At 34.8% G+C, this 21,295-nt stretch overlaps 1 long non-coding RNA gene across 1 annotated transcript; it reads right to left on the reverse strand.

The window, feature by feature from the left end:
- Positions 1-12,065: 12,065 nt before the first annotated feature.
- On the reverse strand, positions 12,066-20,984 carry LOC138944223 (uncharacterized). Its single transcript, XR_011448683.1, has 3 exons — positions 20,844-20,984; positions 19,314-19,515; positions 12,066-12,585 (listed from the first exon to the last, which is right to left on the reverse strand). It is a non-coding gene; the product is annotated as an uncharacterized lncRNA (long non-coding RNA).
- Between the last annotated feature and the right edge of the window lie 311 nt (positions 20,985-21,295).

Below are 21,295 nucleotides of genomic sequence, written 5' to 3' on the forward strand. Positions count from 1 at the left end.
CTTCTGTTATTAACGTTTTTCAATATGAATAATTCAAGAAGGAAGATACAACTATATTCTAATCTCGTTTTATGAGATGCAAATAATACGATGTAATGAAAACTATATTATTGCTTATTACCATGTCAATAAAAGATTATGGAATTAATATATAATCGTAATTAAACGAAATATTTTACGTACGATGTTTTTCATTGTAAGAGAATTATCTCTCGTTCAATAATACACTATCGGGTTAATACGGATGATTATCGAAATCACTTGATTGTCACTGATTGCAATTTTAATTACAAGAGTTTTATGGAAGAAGAGTTTAATTCCAATTATGTTTCACATATTTTCTTTTTCCCTTTTTTTACAGGTTCGTATAGAATGTCATCTCTTAAATTCTTTTGCACGCTGTTTTATGTTAAAGCTCGTTGCAAAATCTGTATATTATTTATCTATTTTATTTACTTATATTTTCTTATTCACTAGAAATCTATTCCAGTTCGAAAAAAGGCTTGTAAAATTTGTGTGACTGAAGCGGCTCTTCGTGCCTGCTTACTTTCGGACGTTGCTCATGCGACACAGGCAACTCCTCCGTGAAATAGATACAGACTTACACATGCATACACATAACGCCCGTTTAATATTCAATATCTACGCCACCGAGATCCAAGATTCTGAGCTCGAGATATTCATTCCGCCGTATGTGTTCGTGCGAAGGACAGGTACTTACGTATCCATCCGATTACGTATGTGTGCCGGCGTTTCGTCGCAAAAAGTCGTCCATGCTGCAGACGCGACCTGCTTTTTATTCGGTTCGGTGGATCGCTTTTTGAATATTCCGCGACGTACGTGAAACGTCGTACGTGGCTTGTAGGCAGGTGTTACGGAATCGCAGCAGTGCAGTACCGCACATATAACCGCGAAAACAGAGTGATAAACTGCGAAGCGCAGCCGGATTGTCTTTCACGAAGGATCTTGTAATTTGTAATAATATAACATAACATAATATAATGTAAAATGTGCAATTTTTAAGCAAAAAATATATATAAAGAATGCCATCGTATCAAAAACTGTTTGTCTGTGTTCAGACATAAGAGATGTCTGCCTATATACCTTCATTTCTACTTGCAGATGCCGTATATATGATGATCTTGTTCTACTTGTTCTCTTACATTTGTATCATAAATTCATACAAAGATTAAGTAATACATTTGATTGTTCTAGCATGAATTGCTATTAAGGTTTGATTGAATAAAAGTAGATTTTTAAGTAAGACACATTGAAGCAAGAGAGATTTTGTTTAAAATTAGAACTTTTATAAAGCGCGTAACATTAGCTTCATTTTAAGGTCGGACCCCGTTGCCAACGAACCCCGTTTAAACGAATACCACGATGATATCGAATTACAATAGAAAATTCGCTGAATCGCGAAGAAATTCGGTCGCCGATAATCGATCTATCTCGCTGCGCCGCGCAGTCAGAGCAGGATTGGCCGATACTGCACGCTCGGCGATATTTCAACGGCATATCGCAATATTGTACCGTCAACGTTTACCCCAGCGTAGCGCGATTCCATTGGTAATCATTTCTAGTCGAGCAAATATTGCTCGGCGAAACAGTTCATTCGCAACATTTCGATCCTGGAGAATTTAATCATTAATATTTTCAGAGGCGCGAGAATTCTCTGCCGGATCGTATAAATAAACGTCGATGAATCAACGAAGCCTTACATGTGATGAATTGTGAAATATCCGTAAAAGACGATAAGAGAGAAGATTAATTGATATAGAGAAAGAAAAAAGGAGAGAGAAAAAGAGAAATTAATTCTGTTCTAGTATTAAAGTCTTCAAAAATGTCGAATATATAAGATAAATATTACATTATAAATAATTAATAATTTTTAGTTCGATTTAATTAGGCAAAAATCTAAAATTTTATACCAAATATATAATTTTTTTTATTTTTTCTCTTGAAAATATAAAAATTTTGAATGTACTATATATGTTTATGTATAATCCGCACTTGCATTATTGAAATACATAAAATATAGAAAATATATTTTTTTATCAATTTTAATATTTTTAAATATATTTTCCTTGATCGATATTTTATTTAGTTATTTAGCGTAATTATTAAATATAATAAATATATTTGCATGTTATTTACTGGATAATATGATTACCGACACGGTTATATAAGAATTCATTAAAAATGGGCGCAATAATGTTTGTGTCGTAAACAACAGCTGTTGCATATGGGACATGTGCTCCTGTAAATATTGAATTACTTATATTGACTTAAAAAACGACCGATACGCATGGACGTCGTAACGCATTTCAAATCGGAGAAGAAAAATATATAAAAATCGAACGAGAGATCTTTTTAAATTATAAAAATCAAAAGATCGCTAGAGTAGCTGTGCTACATGATTAAATAAATAAATGCCCGCGATAATGAATTAATGAAAATACAAGTAATAAAATATTAAAATAACATATATTTCGGAATTATTCCTTTTTGTTTTTAGCCTTTGCGAAACACTGTTATTCTCTACCCTGTTATCTTTCGTATACAAATGACGATGTCTTATCCAAATAAGCAGATAAACTCATGGCGCGAAAAAATATCGATATATTTACTCGATATTTCGGAAGCATCCCTAGATGTAACAAAGGTAAGGTGCAATTCGCTATAATATTAAGTAGATTTGTCGCCGGATGTCAAGAGAAGGGAGGGCTGAGGAAGGGAAGGGACGAAGGGTTGAATCTAAAGGGCAGAGGCCGTGTACGTAGGGAGGTAACCTGTATGCTGGACATGTGCGACCCGCACGATTTCTGTTACAGAGAGATGCGCCAAGCCTTGTGCCATACGTACACATTGATATTTGGTGATCCCGAAGCGTACATATATACATATCAGCGCGAGCGGTCAATCGGTGGAAGACGCTCGAGCCAGTGTTGGGGTGTCACTTATGCTACTCACGAATGTAGGGTCGACAGTTATTGGTGGGCGCGCAGCAATTACCGTTGAGGAAAGGGGATTTTTGGATATCAATTCTGTGCGCGCGATTGAATTATAAAATCTGTTTAACAAATAAGATAAACAGTTATGATCGTGAGAGATATCAATTTGCCTGTTGCATACTAAACTTTGCTATTGACAAGCATCGAGGATTTATGAGGAAGCATTTTAATATATATATAAAATAAATAAATGGAAAATATCTAACCTTTGTGTAAGTAAATTACATTGTGGCGCGAGGGAGACGCGAATGAAAGCAGATTATTCGTTTAAGTGAAGCATCAAAGAAATATCTTTGACGCGCGCCAGTGCGTAACTTTGTAATACGATATTTATGATATCGGACATAATTCATTCTGCCCAAGAGCTCATTACTTCCCCTTATCTAATAACACCGATACCGGCACGTATGTACAACGAACCGCGCATCCTCGGCACGGACTTATATCCGTTACACGCCTGTGTGTCGCCGTCGTCGTCATATGGCGGCGTATACACTCGCCGGATAGTCTGCGGATTACACTCCCGAGGTAACGATCGTTTCCACACAGTGTAGTCTTCGTCGATATCAACGATGTCGTTACCCGGCGCCGGACATCGTCCACGCCGACCACGTACGTGTCTGTAGCCGATTTTCGGGGATGCGTGTTTGCGCGAGCATCAATCGAGAACCTCAGTACAAGAGACTACAGCCTCTCATGCACGTATCTTCGTTACTGCCTCCTGTTTTGAGCTCGATAAGTTCACAAGAGGTGTAAACAACGTATTCTTTATTTAAGCGTAATGATAATAGCTACAGCATTAAATTTATTTTAATGTTTATTAAATTGTTATTAAGATTATTATTGTTAAAATCATTATTATAGGAACACAATGTAATATATTGTAGTATTATATAAAAAAATTTTATATATGTATATATATGTTCTTATTCTCAAGTAATGTGTAATTATAATTTATATTTTTCCAGAATTTGTCCAATTCTTTTTTTATGTTTGACGAATGCTTTCTTGATTAAACTTTATAGTAATTTGTCTTCTGATAAGGCAAAAGTGAATTTCGTCGATTGACAATTCGAAATAGCCATTTTGTAGAACATCTCTGATTCCTCTGTAATCTCTGGCAGGAATTCAATTGTGTGTGTGTGAAATCCGTAATTCATTTTCGTCATGCTGGAAAAGCGTGGCGGATTTGTTTTACTCGTTAAACCAAACCACCTCTAATGGAGGTTAATAAATCATCTTTGACATGCTCGGCCTGTGTAATAACGAGTCTGATGTTTCAGACTTGAGATTTTATTAATGCAATATCCAATGATTTGAACACTGAGTACCAACTAGTACGAGGTTTTCACGCAAAGGATTTCACTTACAATCTCAATTTATTCCACTTTATCTAATTTGATATCATCGTTCATATTTAATATCTATTTTGTGATCTATTTATCCAAACAAAGTAAATTTTGACAAAACCGAATATGTATGCACATTTTTATCCAAGCACGAAAAATGTCCACAGCTAAATATTTTATAACTGCGAAGGTTGGACACGCTTGTATATAACTTGCTTAATTATTAAAACTACTTAAAACTTCGAACTCTGCCCGCTGTCAAAATTCTCACTCTAATGCGAAATATCATGGCAGAAGTTCGTCGCTTAACACAGGCGAAAATTTTTTCGAGCAGCACATAAAATTTCCAGACGTATGTACTTTCTCCACATCCGCCGCCTCTGTCGGTGAGTATTGTTCGCATTCCTTGATGGCGCAGGCTGCATGTTAAAAGAACACGAGCGAAGGCTACCACCAACAACGGCAAAGGATATCGGCGCGTTGGTAGGTCCAGTAAGGAGCCGTCGTAAAATGCACGATTCAACGACGCCCGGTCCCGCCTTGAAATATCCCGCAGCCTCCACGGAATCGCCGTAGTGTAGTCGTTATCCTCCACGGGAAGCCGTGGAAACCCTCCTTTAAAAATCTGCAGCGCATTCTTATTCTGTCCATTTCTCGCCCGATACGTTACATCATAGCACTTCCCGCTTCTTTCATTCCTCTCGCGATATGCGCGATTTTGCACGTAGTTTACGATTATCTTTCTCTTCCGCGATGTCACAGATAGATACGTTACAGTATATAATCCGATAATAAGTATATTTGCAAGTACTGATAATATTTTATCGAAGATTTTTTATCGAAACGCATTATTAGCACACAAAAAATGTCAAAAGATTTATTTCCGTCATATGTTAAAAGCTTATCCACCAAATGCATTTATTATCGAATATTACAATATTAATTATGTACAATTTTTTGCAAGTGAATATCGTTTTGAAAAAGAATAAAGTATAAATATGGATGAGATTTGATTTGATTATATATCAATGAAGAATACTATTTAACTTCTCCTTTGAAATTTCGATGCATATGCGACGTGTGGTCGTGAATTGTATAGCGCAAACTGCTTCTCTTGAATATCTTAACATTGTATGTTCAATTATACCTGTTGTATGCTAGTATTTGTATTTAATTATCGTAGTAGCTTATAACTCGTTACATTATAATAAAAAGGGAAATCTGTCGCAATTTAGATGTATTTTAAGATGACACGTACAATTATTAATAATTTTATATTATATAAGCATAACTATGTAGTTTAAAAAATATTTTAAATAAAAAATATTTTTATTTATATTTATAACTTGCACTTTGGTAATATCGAGTCGAGATTATTCGCGCGTGTATGATATATTCATCTTTTAATTACAAGTCAAGATGATAAAATAAGAATTCAGCATAGAGAATCGTTTCTGCCTAAATTTAAATTTAAATATTCCATTAAATCTCTTAAGTTAGTATTCAATTGTACGTGTAACAATTTAGTTCTGTATAATAATCTAATTCCATAATTAAATTAATGATTCTCGATACTCTTTGCAAGTATAAAATGAAATATTTTATAGCACTATTTTAAATATTTATCTTCTTAAAAAAGAAAATGTCTAATTACCATTCCATTCGATAGCGATTATTTTTGTCTATTTATCGATAAAAAGAAATACACTTGCATGATTGCGTCGACTTGTCACGCGCAAAATTATACGAATCAAAAGAGGCAGAGGGTACACATTGTGCGCGCTTGTCTACTAGTTTAATTAAGTAGTTAATTTAGTCTACACGAGACATAGAACAGAGAGTGGCCAACAGAAGCGGTCGTTGTTTTGCCGCAGCGAGAGAGCATCGGCTGTTTTGTCACGTGTGCAGTGATAATTTGATTGTACTTAGAGGCAGGATATGATGTCACGCGGCATCACTGTACTCCAAAGCAGTTAATGTGAATGCAGTTTCCTGCAGACTGCCTGCGCAGTCAAATTAACGAGACGCGGACATAATCGAACTGTCTATAACGAAGCGAAATTAGGAGATTACCACTTGTTACGAGATACAATGAGCTAATTGCAATTTGTCAGTTTACGCAGCAGTCTCGTTGTAATATGCAAGGCAATCAACGACGATGTCCAAAGTCGCGCCGCAAATTTCGCACTATTACATCACGTTGCAAACATAGAAATTATCAATTATTGGCGGCAACGAACCGGTAGAGGGTTGCGTATTGTTCGTAGATTTTATTAACGGCTTTTATTAATAAATTTTCCTCTGTACGACCGAAAATATATCTGAATGATGATAAATCCGTTTAATATCAAATAAACACGATATAATCAAAATGAAATGGCATCAGTATGTGAGAGATTTAAAATACTACTTTAGAATGATGATTTCACGTTGATTGCAATTGTTAATTTCAGCATTACTAATTACTGCGATTAGATTTGAACGCAGCAAAATTTTTACTTCTCTCGAATGGTTTATAATCCGTTTAAGAAGATGAATTTTTAACCGATCGGTATTATCGATAAACTATGTACGAAACTTAGTCCTTCAAAATTTCTTTTAAAAAGTATTTGTAACATTAATAAAAAATGTTCAAATATTCTGTGATACATTCATTAATTATGCTTGCCTTTACGCTTGTGTTTGCCAACTGTACAACCAATTAAATGAATCATTAATCGTTTATTCATGATCGTGCATACTGCCAATTAAATCGCCGTAAAACACTAATTACATTATAATTGATATCTTCAGATTCTTGATAAGAGATAGCAAACGCAGTTTTGGCACAAACTATCAGGGTAGTAAAATATCGACATTAAAATATATGTAAAGGGGGATCACACGGCGGTAAATGTAATAAACGAAATGTTAGAGATAGCGGCTAATTAACATTTTCCTATAGGGTCTAGATGCTCATTAACATTTCCACATTGACACGTCGCAAGTAAACTTTGGAAAATACAGTGGGATCAGAATCGTGCAAAGCACTAGCGAACGGTAGCGAGACGAATGGTCTTAATTTCATTAATGAATTACAGTTAATTACGCAAAGATAATATTAAATAAAAACTATATAAAAAAATAAAAAAGAGAGGGAAAAAGAGATTTGAATATATATAATAGCTATTAATAAGAGGGTTTGAATAATAGCTATTAATAAAAGCGTTAAATTTATTAGATAGAATTCTCGCAAACGTGCGAGATATAAAAGTTTCAATTTAGATAAACTTTATTATTTTCAATTTTACTGTCTTATATATGAAAGATTTCTATCCGATATAGTGTTCTAATTGCATTCGACGCTTGTAGATTGCTTTCTCAAGTATCCGATGACTATCGCATTCATGAATCTTTAAAGAAGAAATTCTTTCTTTGCTAGAGAAGGCAATATATGATAAATGAATCGGATCGATTTTATGATACTACCGTGATCGTAAATAAAATTATCGCGCGTAACTTTTGCCGATCGCATTGGCCGATAACGGCAATAATCGTTACAGCGAATTCGTAGCATAGGGTTCAACATTGACGCTCGGCGTCTACTTTTTGCGCTCGCAATCTACTCTACAAATCCAATTAAAGTAATTGATTAACGTACGTTTCGCACACCGCGATACGACGAACTGGTGTGAACAGACTCATCTATACCCTCGTAGCGTAATTAACACTAAGCCGCTCTGCGCAACTAAACTATCTACATCGGTTTATGCCCGGAGGCGCATACATTCATGTCAGCAATGAGACTTGCAATATACTTGAGAGTTGTATAAATGTCGAAATACTGTGTCTAAATAAGAGAGAGAAAGCGATCGTCACGATTATTATTATCATCATTAATAACGCCAGTATTATCATAATTTTAATTATTTCTCTTACTGCTACATTATATAATATATCTCGCTAATTTTATTATAATTAATTTTATTCGCGTTGTATATAGGAATTTTGTATGTCCGATATCGTATAATATATTGCGTATTTTTTATATAAAATTATAATTTATAATTTTTTAATTATAAAATTTGATAATTATAAAATTTGATAATTATAAAAATTGATAATCTGCAATTTATAAGCAAGATTACAATAACAGGTTCATCCAAAATTTTTCCAAAAATCGCTCTAAAGTAATTATTACCGTATAAAAATAGATAGATAATTGTTATCTTGATAAATAAAGACTGGAATTGTGGCAGGCTTAAGAAGAGTGAATAATGCTAACTCAATATTCATTATCTACGTTCTGTTACAATTCCAAAGCTCGTACGGCGTAAAAACGGACGAACGTTTTTAAAAACCACAAATTAAAGCGCGCCGATGGCAAGAATCATTTTCCACAGCAATACTCGTTAATAATCGAGTTAATTATCACGAGTGAACGTAACATCACGCGCGACAAGCGGATGTGGAATAATCAATATGAAATTATAAAACGCGATCGTCACATAGCAATGTCGCCGATGCCACGACGTTCATCCGCGTGTAATCTCATTATAATCCCTTCCCGTACATTCATATTCGTAAACGATTAAAATGACCTAATTTTCGAACATCCTGAAATAGAAAAATACTTATTGCCTTCTAGAATGAAACATCGGAATTTTAATAAGAATTTTAGAAATGAATTTTAAAGAGAAATGAATTTTAGAGAGAGAGTTCTTATATTTTACATCTTTGAGAGAGAGAGAGAGAGAGATTTTATCAGAATAATCTTTGATGGAAAGATAAAAAATACAATGTTTTTGATTGCACAAGAGAAGAAGTACGTATAATAATAAATATCAATATTAATATTTTCATAGTAAATGTAATATTAATATTTTCATCAAATTATTAGTCAGATGGCCCAAAATATGTTTTCTACAATGTTTCGCGATATTCTTTAAGCGATATTAATCCTCGTAATAATATCCGTTAACACACGATCGTTTGATAGAGTTCCATCGCATAATATTTAAATTCTTGTTATAGAGACGAAGCGAATTTCGAGATCATACTCGCTTCAATTATCGGACGGGCGAAACATCACGCAGCCAACGTCTGTTGCGAACCGCTGACGTTGAAATTATATCCATATATCGGGCCGCCCTTCGAATTCGTCGCGTACCACCGATCCCGTCGCCGACGCTTGATCCACGTATAATTTCATAATAATCCGTCTCTATGTACATTCGTTCGCTCGGATAGGGGCGAAACAGACCGAAATCACGTATCACGGGTCGATCTGCCGGTTGAGTTTACCTTAAATGAGTCCGCTGAATCGGTTATTGTCCAGCGGACTGTGTCAATCCGGCCGGTGCAAATGAGAAATTCGTTTCGGTCGGCACAGTTTGTTCACCAGGGCGGAACGAGATTCCCACGATCGTGGCAAGAACGTCGTCAGTCTGTGTACCGAGACTAGAGGGGACGAGGATAGGGCGTCTCCCGACCTTGCGGTCTCCGATGGTTATTAAAACAGAGACGATTAAAACGTGCCTCGTTACAGCGAGGAGCACCGTCCGTACTTTATATTCCTTTCGCGTTCCGTACATCTCGTACGCGACGGTACCTTGCTGACTTAACAACGGAATTAACGACGCTTCCGGTATAGCCTGATCTCTTGTGTGATTTGAAGAAGGGAAAGTTTTGGTGCATCTCGTTGCACCAGGCGTTTTGCGTTTTAAAATGCGACGCGTCGCAAATACAACTTTTGTATAAAAGCAATTATGTTCTTTGACGAAAATGGGATAGAGAACTCTAGTTTTTTTATTTTTTATTTTTTTTTTTTTAAAGAAATGGAACTTATACGATGTTCCGTATCATAAAAATAAATTACAGACGCAATTTGTGGCGTGGAATTTTTCTTTCGCCAAGATAATATCTGTTTGCTACAATTTAAAATATTGGAAAAGATAAATAATCTTTATATATATAATACATATTTTTATGATATAAAAATACTTGCTATTTTAAAATCTGCAAAATATGTTTTAACTTACACAATTGATTTACCATTACATAAAAACTGTTCAATAAATATGCTATGGTATGGATCTCGTCCAGAGTGATATTAGTTATTGCGAGATTTTTCGGGAAATTTATGTTATTGATACAAAGCACATTTTTATCCAGCGCATTATCTGGCTGATACTGCGGAAGGAAAAATGAGTTTCATAGCATACGCTTGTGTGGATTAATAAAATTTACGTTATGTAAAATGGTAGCACAGATGGGACAATTATATAGATATTTAAAATGCTTCATTGAAAATATTTTCAAACGCTTTTTTTAATGCTTGTGCACACTGAAAATGTCAAAACGAGTTCTCGGAATTATGCAATCACTGCTTCTCGGAGGATGTCATAATCTTTTAGTAAACGCTATAGAGGATGGACGCGCATATCGGCGGCCCGTTCAATTATGGAATTAACCACGCGAACGGTCAGCGACGTAATAAATGCCCGCCGTTGCAACGATAACGGCACGAATGAATGCAACGGATAGCGGTATTTATGCGATCCAGATATCAGAGGAATAATAACCAGAACCGCGGTATCGTATGCGCGCGCGCATAATTATTTTGGGATTAATGGCTAGGTAACACATAGGTGACTACTCATTGGCTCGAAATATTCTGCGCGATGGAAGGGAAAAAAGGAGACCGCCGCGAGAGAATGTTCAGGACGAGGCGGTTAATTGTCGTCCGATTCGGAATGCGGCTGCGCTCGATTAGAATTTCGCCGGCTCTCTGTTCGGTTATCATCTAGGCAGGCCTCTGGCATTCGGGATTTTCGGTATTAACCCTCGGACATACGACGAATACTTTCGATCCCGCGACTGACAGAATTGGGTCATATTTGATTTGCCAGTATCGCGTCATACATAGCAGATTGCCTGTCGCCGAGCTCGGAATGTGAAAAAAGGCTAATTCGACAAAACCAAGTTTCCATATCAGAAACGGTATTTCATTGGGCTTGTAATAATATTTAACTTTCGAATGAGAAACATATGAAAAGAGTTGCGCGTGAAGCTCGTTCGATAGAAAAAAAAAAAAAATAATAATAATTTTTCTCGACTTTTTTCAATTTACATCGGCCATTTTCCATTGATTTTTGGTTAACAGATGCTTTATATCTGATAACAATTATTTATATATTCATATACTAAAGAAATTGTGTAAATTTATATAATACATAACGTACAATTACGTACGATGCATCGGAATGAGCTATGTATGAATATATTGTTTTTTTTTTCTTTATAGTGTTACACACATCATTATATAACAATATGAAAATACAAATATCTTACATGTGAGTTTTATACATATAGATAACATATTGTGATTTTAAAATTTTTATATCTTTATTTGATATAAAACAAAATTTCTCTCGGACTGCAATGATACAAAAACGATCAGGATCTTCTTTTGCCAAATTATGTATAAAAGAGAAAGCACACATATACACGAAAGAATTTTATATATTATAAATATAATGAAATAGTTAATTCCTCTTTGAATTATATTAAAACTGGCGATTATATATATTTCTCCTTGCAATATGCTCTGAGCTAATATTGGATATGTTTTACATCTTCGATTAAATCATATTATGCAAGAAACAAAAAAAAAACATAAATTTAAAACATTTTTCAAGTAAATACACTTGCTACGATAGATTACAATTTAAAATAAATACTCGGGTGGAATTCGTAAGTAAAAGAAATGTGTTCGTTTTTACCGAATATTCCGTACACGACGGTTTCAAAGGATAAAATAAAACACCGTTGCCGGCGGATTTTGAGAGCTCGCATCGCCAGTTTTTATCTCGGTAATGAGTATCCCGTAGCTTTTTTCACGGCACATATATCACACGGATAATACACAGCGGTATGTCAGAGGAGATGGAGAGAGGGAGGGAAACGTCCCTCGTAAGGATATTTGTGTGGGAACGAAAGGATGGTTTGGCTTAAGGCTCTCGTAATACTCCTCCTCCTTCTTACTTTTCCCGTCCCTCCCCGTAAGAGAGCCAAAGCAGGGTCGAAGGACTCAACAAATATCATAAAATGTAAATGTCGAGGATTCCGCGCGATCTCGACGGGAAATTTACCAATACGTCAGAGCCCTTTCATCCGCGCGCTACGAGTTCACGGTTGGATTAATTCGCAATTCGTTTTCCGCTCTCACGATGTATGTTATTCTGAAATTAAAATTTTTGTCTATATACATAGATACAGAGAGCGAAAGAGAAAAAGAGAGAGAGAGAGAGAGAGAAAGAGAACCTGTGTTGACGTCAGCCACTGATATTTTTTTTGTGAACATGTCAATCAATATGTATTTTTTTGCGTATAACATTGTTCAATTAATATATTTAATTATCTATTTATTATATGTGAGATAAATTTGCAAGTACGTTATAAATATTTAATTCAATAATAATGAGGCAATCGATTAATTATCCGATTGACAATTTTGTTAGAAATATGCCCCTTTGCCGATTGTGAGCATAGAACGATTTATATTTAATATTCGACAGTTAAACGCAAAGTTATTACTTGTTATCTATACTTTTTTATTTTTCCAAAAACTTTTCATTTCGACATTGCTAATCCCATCGCGGAGATCAATGCTCTACGAAGAATCGTTTAATTTTTTTTTCTCAATAAACGAATTTTTAGACGATCTGCCAAAATCTACGACGTAGAGTCGTTCATCTCCAGATGATTTGTCGTTGTCTGGGGACAAGGTTTGCACGAAGCTTCGTATGCGATAGATAGAACACCGTCGACGTAATCAAGAAAAACTGCTCCTATCTTGTGTGGATCAGTGTTGTCGAGGCATTATTGCTTTACGGCGTTGCTTTAATATTGGAACATACGGTATGTGTATGTCTGTTTCGTTCACACACACATATGCAACACAGACGCGAGAACGTGTATTGTCCACTAACATGAATTCCTATATACATAAGTATATGTTTATCGTTTTGTGAGCTTGAGTTGCTACAGTGTGTTTCGTGGACCGATTTTCAAAAGCTAACTACAATGAGGAAAATTTATACAAACTCGATAATTCAATAATTACAAGAGCATATGAATCAGAAGCATATGAGTCAGAAAGTTATCAAATTTTGCACCCGAAGACGAGTGCGCCGCGTGCTATAAAACACCCATGTGGATACATATCGGATGTTTCGAATTAAGTCGTATAAGATAGATGGTCCAGACGGTGACCCTCTCTCGCCCTTAACGTTTCACTCGCGTTTATGATATATGGCGACGCCGCTAAAAACTGGCAGATGTGTTTTCGTTCCCCATGCGTCCTCCTTACGGGATAAACGGCCAACGATAGTACGCGCACCTTTTCCACCTTAGCAGTTGGATAAATCGACGGAAGATGCGAACAATACTTGAGAGATTATACGCTTAGGCGACGCGTCGTCACGTCGTGAGGAAAAACGGACGCGTTCTTTGTCATCGCGCCACCGACTGCACGTTCCCTCCACATGCGCGAGGGCGCGATAATAATTCTTCCAAAAGAGATTCAGCTCGTTTCCTATTGTGGCATCGCGACGGGAAGAGTACACGTCCGAAATCATTCACCGTACGTAAAGAGAGAATTAAGCGCTTTGACCTGTATCCATGTGCGTCGTAGAAATTACATTGTCGCGAGACTAGTAGCAAAAAAATAACACGCTTAATCGCGAGATTCGTTATAATTTCAGTGAATTTAATTTTCAATGCAATAGAGATACAAAAAAAAACCGTGTATCCCATTTATCTCGTAGATTGCCTCTTAATTATAATCGCCTCATATATTTGGCGAATGACTGTTGAACTGGAAATTGATGAGAGAATTGTCAATATCGTATTTAGCAGAAAAAAATATAATTATTAATTTCATACAACATATTGCAACTACACTTCTGACGGGTGTACACGTCGATGATACATGTTGACGATTAATACATTGTTGATTACGCGCGAGTGTCACAGAATGTTATTCGCGTGTTACATCGTTATCGAGGTAGAACGTTTATTGTGCAAAACATATATTAATGCGCACGTATTGCTACGATGTCGCATTCGCATAATTCGTCGCGAGTAATCTCGTCGTGCGGTTGATCACACGCTTCATTGCGTCTACCGTGCAATCAAGGCGTAATGAACGTCAAAGGCGGAGATGTATCTTGAAGCGCGACTTAAACGCGTAACCGAATCTGGAGCAAGCAACGACCGCAAATACACCGAACGAACGAACGAGAGCGTCGTAAAAATCAAAAGGATAACATCTCACAGATCGGGCGGTCGATCTAAATTTGAATTTCAAATTATGCACGTACACATATACACGCGGCAGCGAAATCTCACGAAATTCAAGGAATGCGCGTGCATCCCATTTCCCGGCATTCACGGTCGAATACTTAACGATAAATAAGGGCGTAATGAAATACGTGGGGCGATAAGCAAAGAAAAATGAGAAAAAAATGGGAGGAACGCGTGTGATGTAACTCATTTAAGGCTGAGTGACAAAATTTTGTTTGTGGTTTACAGGATTGAACAATACGTTTGGCGAAGTTGTATTTTTTACGATACACCGGAGAGAGTAAAGCGAAGAGTCTTCCGGGAGATATATCCTAATTACAGCGATGGCATGTGAATCTTAGTCATGTTCGAATAAACACGCATATCATGAAACGTGGTTGCAGTGTGGGGTGATATTTGTGGAATAACAATATGAAGAGAAGCTTGCAAAAATGTCATCCTTAATTCGCCGAGAACAAAAAAATTTATTCTCGTAAAAAATTCGTCGTAAATGAAAAAAAAAAAAAAAAAAAAAGATATTTTGTAAGGTAATTCCTTCTTTCATAAATCACACGATCGTAATATATCGTTAAAAAAGGTTTTTTCTGTGCGCGCGCGCGCACAGAAAATTAAATTATAAATTACATTTAAAACATGCATCAAATTATATCCTGATACTTTTATAGTATATCATTGATTAATATAATTAAATTTATTATATTATTTATAATTATTTATAATTATAAGTATAATTATATTATTATAATTATAAGTATAATTATATTATTATAATTATATCTAATTATATTCAGGCAAATAATTCCGTATTGTTGCTCTATAAATGATAATCCTCCGAGCGTAACTGACCGCGTAACGCGTATTTATCGCGATTAATGACGAGTAAAATCGATTTCCTGTAATGGTTATCTTGTCTTATCGTACAGCGTCACTCGCTAGTAGGTATACGACGACGATCCTTTCCCGACCATGGCGTGAAAAATAACCGTCTCGAATGGGCTCAACGGCGCCTCAAGGGCTCTTTCGCTCGCTCTTTAAGGGTGTGTATTTGAGTTTCAATTTAAAGGAGGCCACTTCAGGGGGATTTCCTGAGATGAATGAAGCTCTGGCCACGGACTGGAAAGTGCTCAAAGAGTGCTCGGCGGCACCCTCGTCCGGCCACCGATCTTGTCGCGAATAATGGACGCTTTTCATTTCACCACGTTTCTTTGACGATTAATTAACGGAATTAATCTCGATCGAATCACTTCGACGGGCGCAGATTTTTTTCGAGATTATGTCGATGCGATAATAGACGAGTGATACGAATGAATGATTATCTCGTTGATTGAACAATCAAAGAAAAAAAAATATTTATGTCATTCGACATTAAGTACACATGCATATCACATCGCAATATATTCCTTTCTTTTTTTTTTTCGAAAGACGGCATTTAATTTCTTACATTGTAAGTTCTTGATTTTACTTTGTTTTTCTCATTGTCATTTCAATTCACATTATCTACATATAAATAGCCATTTTTCAATTAACTTTACTTTTTAATTCATGTAGAGATGATTTCCATTTCTTTCATGATCTCATAGAGTAAGAATGTTTCCTTTTGCGATGACACGATAAAAGCATGGAAAGTTCGTCAGAACGGCTCGTCTGTCTGTCTCCGCGCTCTCTTTGTCTTTCTCTCCTGCATACAGTTACCGGGCCGTGAAAGAGGGTTTAAAACTTTGAAGCACGGGATTTCATTTTTTAGCCCGCACCACTTTCTACCAAGTTAGGAGACTCGCTCCAACAGCAAAGACATGAAAAATAAAGTTTACTCTTAAATTAACTCCCGCGACTGCGCCGAGCGCGCGTGTCTTCCACGTTTACGTCGTTGGTGTATGCAGCTGCAGTTGCAATGCGGCAGGACAGAAAACAAGATAAAGAGAAAGAGAAGGAGAGGTATAGAAAGAGAGAGGAGTTTCGTAGATGTTTAAGTACATCCTTGATTTTCCCTTGCTCGACTTTGTCCGACTCTTTAACGAACGGCTCTCTCCGTGATCTTACCGTTATGCAAAATTTCCCGAGGCTACTTCGCAGTTTATATCACGCTCTTTTTACCACTGTACTATGGACAGTCGTGACTTTGTTTTACCCTCTCGTCTACCCTTTTGATGTCCTTACTCAGTGCGTAGCTCGTCTACATTTTAGTTAATTAATTAAACACATCCAACTACACCAATTACGTTTATTTGTCTTTACAAATAATTCACAAATAATTATCTTTTCGGTTTTAAGGTAGAACCACATGTATAGTGCCGCTAATGTTTCTCTTTCTGTCTTAAAGAGGACTTTTAAGCGTAGAAGTAAAAAATATACTACTCATTTTTTTTAATGTAATTAGTTGAAAATTAAATAAAAAGACGCATCATCAAATAGTTCGATAGAAAATAAATACGTTGCTATCTGCACTGATATTCAACACTGTTATTATGAATTTTAAGATTATTCGTGGCGCTTATAATATCTCTAATACAAAAATACCAATTTTGTAATTATAACTTGTAAATCTTAGAGATAACGGTGCAAATTATAACATCATTGTACAATATTATGAAAGGCAATGAGAGAAATCGTAATTACTAAATTAAATTTAATGGATATCTACGAAAATATCTTAATCAAGTTAAGCACAATCGTAGCCATTCACATGAGTTTTCGAAGAAGATGGACACTAAGATCTTTGGAAGATATCGTCTTAAACATGGGTAAGAAGGAAACTGTTCGTAGGCAGCGGAGATTATAGCTTTCCATGTTACATAACTCGGATATAGAACAAGCCTGAGGGACTCTATATGCTAACTTGCGTGGGCTTAACCAACATTTACATAGGCACAAACATAGACTGAATAACAATGCTTGAAACGGAGCCGAAACCAGCCGTGCTATTCTACCGAGTGGTCGTACCTGCGTTTAGATACAGGATTTACACTGCGTCCATGAGAAATGGATAATTCCGCTGATATTTCTTTGACAGTAAATATGTGAAGTGCGTCATAACAATCTATATTATTTCGTAATGTCAAAGACTATTTAAAATTTTATTTTATAAAGGCAGATAATATAATATATTTTTATATATGAACATCCTCGGGTTATATTATATTATATTTAGTTACGTTATCGATTTATTAAATTAATGAATTTATTATTCAAGCAAAGATATGTTTTTCCAAAATCTTACGATCTTGCTTTAAGTCTATTTAAAATTAAGCAAAATACATTACCGGATCTTTGTTGAAAATTTAGCTATCAACAGTCACCTTTAATTTTTAATTACTTATAGCTCAAATTTTTCAACCAATATTTCGATATTTCTACTAAAAAATCGATTTTAAATTTACACAAAAAGCTCCGTTTTTTATTCTAATTTTCATTAATTATTTTTACGCGATTTGTTATACATACATATATATTTATATAAATATATTTATACATATCATTTGTTTAAAAATACCATATATTTTATTGATATTCATGTATTCCGATAAACGTTCGCGTGTTGCATGTACTTCTTTCTAATTATCACATATATTCGTTAAAAAATTGTTTTGATATCAGTGTACAATAATTAAATTATATCTCCGCATATCGTCCTTTGAGTAATTGTGCTATTGTATTGGCAGTGTCAGTAACAGTAACGGATATTTATTATTCAATCGACAAGCGTCAATTCGGGTAAATTTAATAATTTGTATATACGCATTTCAGTCAATTTTTGGCTCGTGTTGGCGTCATTATTTGTCAGAATATATCCTCGTACCAGCAACTTTGTCGAGTTTGATAAAGTAACCAACATTGGCAGTAAATACTTTGTGACTGGCGTAAACAAATTAAACAAATTTAACAGGTAGTTTACAAGCATTGACAATTGCTCGCGAAATCTATATGAATATATTTGATTGCTAGCCCATTTCAAGATTGGCACTTAATTACAGCAAAATGATTATATGTTCACGTGTGCCACTATAAATATATGTAGATATAGATGGTATGTTAAATGTGTTTGTCTCTTTCAGTATCCGGAAAATATTCGGATTAAAATTGCAGGAAAAATATAAAAATTAAATTTCTCTCGTTTAAATTTCTCTCTTTTTCTCCCCTTCTCTCTCTATTTATTATACATTATATACGTTATAAAACTGAAAATTTCTAAAATAAGCCTTTATAGTTAAGATGAAAGAGATTTTTTCATCAAATTAGCAAAGAATATTGTTTCAACTCTCTGCGTTGTATAGGCAATTTAATATAAAAAGATTCTCTAATAATAATATGAAGGTAATACAATGATATTTAATATTTCGCAGTAATATAAATTAGCGAGTGTACGGCGCGTTTCGACGCGTCACGTGCGTAATATGTACGTACGTGGTCAGACCGCAGCGAAAAAGGGGTGACCTCGTACATACAACCGCAGCATGCTAACGAGAGAGCAATAAAATTAGTCTCAAGCTAATTAAATCGAACGTGCCTCTAATAAGCTAATGGTCAATAATTAACAATTTGTGCAGCTCGCGCACGCCAAGGTCGCTACAGAATATGTATACAAGGGTGTTGGAAAAATACTTACAGAAATGGTGGTATTGCTCCGAGCAAACGGTATACCTGCATCATATGGTACGTGCAAGAAACACCAGTGATACTAATACTTGTCTGTGTACGATGCGCAAAACCGGCCGCTCCTGCGATATTCATACCGAGTCGATGCGCTCGTTCGTGTGTGCGGCGTTACCTTTAGATGTATGTATTGTATGCATTGTCGCAATCTAATTCTGCAAAAATGGAATTAATTCGCATGTTGTTTTGCGTGGTGATCAAAGCGGACGCACGAGACAATAGCGCACAGATTGCCTTCATTTTTAAACTTTTTTCCGCTTTAATTCCTTTCTATGTCATGCGTATTGTACATGGTCTATTTTGAAATTAATAATTGAAAATGTTACGAGAAATATCATTTTATTCTCTCATTGTTTTTAATATTTATATAAAGCGTGCTGTCATTAAATTGTGCTACAATTGGGTGAAATGATGATTCCTTATAAACGTGTAAAAATTATAGAATATTTTTTTTTGTCTTATTTATGTTGCGCGACTTTTCGAGAAAAAAAGTTGAATATGAAAACCTAGTGTGCGTCTATTGAGCGAATAAATCCTAAGACCGTACTAACAAGTATCTATCCAATAAGATGCTTGTTTTGCGGCTTTAGAATTTATTTGCATAATGCTTATAATAATATTATTATTGTTTTTCACTGATCTCTTGAAATGTATTTAACTAAATACAATGTTGAAAACATAATATGGAAAAGGAAATTTATTGAAATCTGTTGTGTACAATAAAAATATTTAATCTTCAAAATCAGTTCCATAAAATTTTGATTGTTTCTCTTTATTTTTTATCTACTTTGATGTCTCTTGTTAAATTATCAATATTTGCTTGCTTAAATAACACATAAATCGTTATGTCAAAAGTAATTGTGCTTTTTCGAATGTGATGAACGCAACAATTTCAAAATAAAGCAATAATACGAAACGGAGAATGTAATTGAGATAAAGCCCGATACGGTATGGCAATATATGAATTGTTTTATTATTAGGTTGATCGAATGAAAATTATTAGAATTGCCCGTGTCAGAGGCACTCGCGTACATTAAACGTACAAATCAAATAATGTAAATCTGATTGCAATTATACATAGACTTTTTAAAAAATAATAATAAAATTGATTCTTGTTTATATCATTATTAACATAGAGATCATAGAATACAATAATAAAGGAAAGAAAAAAAGACTTATCATTAAAAATATCAGGACAAGATAAATATACATTTAGAAAACATCGTGTGAGAGAGAAAGAAAAGAACGAAAAACAAAGGTCCCAAACTTTTTTAAACTTTCTATTTTAATTTAACTCTGAATTTAATCTCTCTTTTAAATTGATTCAAAATCCATTTATATAACTATTATCATTATAATCGCACAAAATATTCCGCAATCGAATCACTGATAATTACAAGCATGGAATTATTCTGCAAAGGATATACATCACACGTCTAGTACTCTGCGTTGATACTCTCGGGATTTACTTAAACGTACGTACGTGCGAGAAGTGGTAACGAGCGGCAGCATGGCAGACAAAACATGAGAGGAAGACGTAGAACAGCATCTCATATGTATCCTATCCTCTTCTTTGTACGATATCCTTCTCACTCAAGATTCTGCTTTGACATTACATTTGCCTTAAACTTAAAATAAATGTGTATCTTTCTTTTGGTGAAATTATTTATAAATAATTCAAATTTGACACTCTCATTATCATTATCATTTAATAGTTATTCTCCTTATCACATTTATTATTATATACATTATCCTATAAAACTTTAAATTCTGGCCCTGAACAAAATTTAGTTTAATCTATTGGTTTTTTATCGATACGTTAATATTATATAATATAATATAATATCCAGTAATAAATTGTTTTTTTTTTTTTTTAATTTAAAATTTTTTTCATGGCGCAGGTTTTAACAGTACTCTGCGTTGATACCACTGCTT

This window comes from Polyergus mexicanus, unplaced genomic scaffold, assembly GCF_030449975.1.
Source record: "Polyergus mexicanus isolate NDT 795.1 unplaced genomic scaffold, iyPolMexi1.0 SCAF_121, whole genome shotgun sequence".
NCBI classification, from domain to species: domain Eukaryota; kingdom Metazoa; phylum Arthropoda; class Insecta; order Hymenoptera; family Formicidae; genus Polyergus; species Polyergus mexicanus.